Below are 1,343 nucleotides of genomic sequence, written 5' to 3' on the forward strand. Positions count from 1 at the left end.
GCTTCCAAGGGAAGGGGTATAGGAAGGGTAAGGGGAAGAGGCAAAAATCAAACACCTGTAGGAGTTGGTGTCCTGTTTCGTGCAGATGGTACTCCATTGGTATGTCTTGTTACTTTGTTGTGCTCATTTGCTCAGTTTTAATTTATTTTTTTTTTCCTAATTTCAATTCTGATACATATTGCTTGTATTGGTGATAGGGTCCATATACCAGAGGGAGGACAAGAGGAAGAACACAGTCAAGCCAAAGATCCACCATTGACCACCAAACACAATGAAGCATCTCAATTAGCCCCACTATTAGCTAACTACTGTTTACTAGACTTTGTCTGTAATATTTCTGACTGTTTTTAGAAGTTTTTTTGGAACTTAAGAACTTTAACTTTAACTTTTTAAGTGTGGTGTTTAAATAAGGGCACCATTTGGATTTGGATGATAATTAAGTAATGTCAATCTTTTGTGAAGTTATGCTGCCAAGTGTTGAGGTTTTTTTAATTTTATTTTTTCCAATTCCAATTGCAACCTTATACAAAACTTGTGAAACCTTTTGGGCAAAATAAAACTTTCTCATTCTCATTCCATGAAAACCATCCCATTACAAACTCATGCATGTCAAACCTATACTGCATAACTAAGATACATAAACAACAACAAACACAATCCATGAAACAAACAAAGCCATGTACAGATTTCTCTCATTCCTTGAACAATTCATTATCTCAGACTTCATTTGAAACACCTCGTTCTTCATGTCTTTAAGTTCCTCCTCCAAATTTTGTTTCTTCAACTGCAACTTCTTAATTTTCTCATCTCTGATTTTTTGTTCAACCTCCATCTCTAACAACAAAGTATCTTTCTCTAACAATTTCATCTGTTGCTCCTCCATATCAATTTGCTCATTCACCCATTTAAAGAACTCACATTGTGTATCCTACACAGTACAGCAATCGTACTCAATTTGCTCAACATACAAGTAATTAACTTATCATTAGTTAAAGTATGTAACTAAACTAGTTAAATTAGGAAACTTACTGGCCATAAAGGGCAACCATAGAATTTCATCCCCAAATTTGGCCCATTTCTGACAGTCTTGATAAGGGCTTCCCTTCCACAATACATCGAATTTTTGAACTTCCACCCCTTTTGCTGGTGGAAGAACACCCTGATGTGTACGAATTTCCCTTTCTTGATGCCATTGGAGTGAAGTATATGACCTTAGAGGAGAAATTCAGGCAGAGGAAGCCAAGAGTGATACAGGGGAAAAAGAAAATTGAAAGGGAATGGTGAAATCGATTAGAAGGGGGATTAATTATAAAATTAAGGTGGTGTCAAAGGTGGTTTTATTT

The sequence above is a fragment of the Chenopodium album genome, chromosome 9 (genome assembly GCF_948465745.1).
Source record: "Chenopodium album chromosome 9, dcCheAlbu1.1, whole genome shotgun sequence".
NCBI lineage: Eukaryota > Viridiplantae > Streptophyta > Magnoliopsida > Caryophyllales > Amaranthaceae > Chenopodium > Chenopodium album.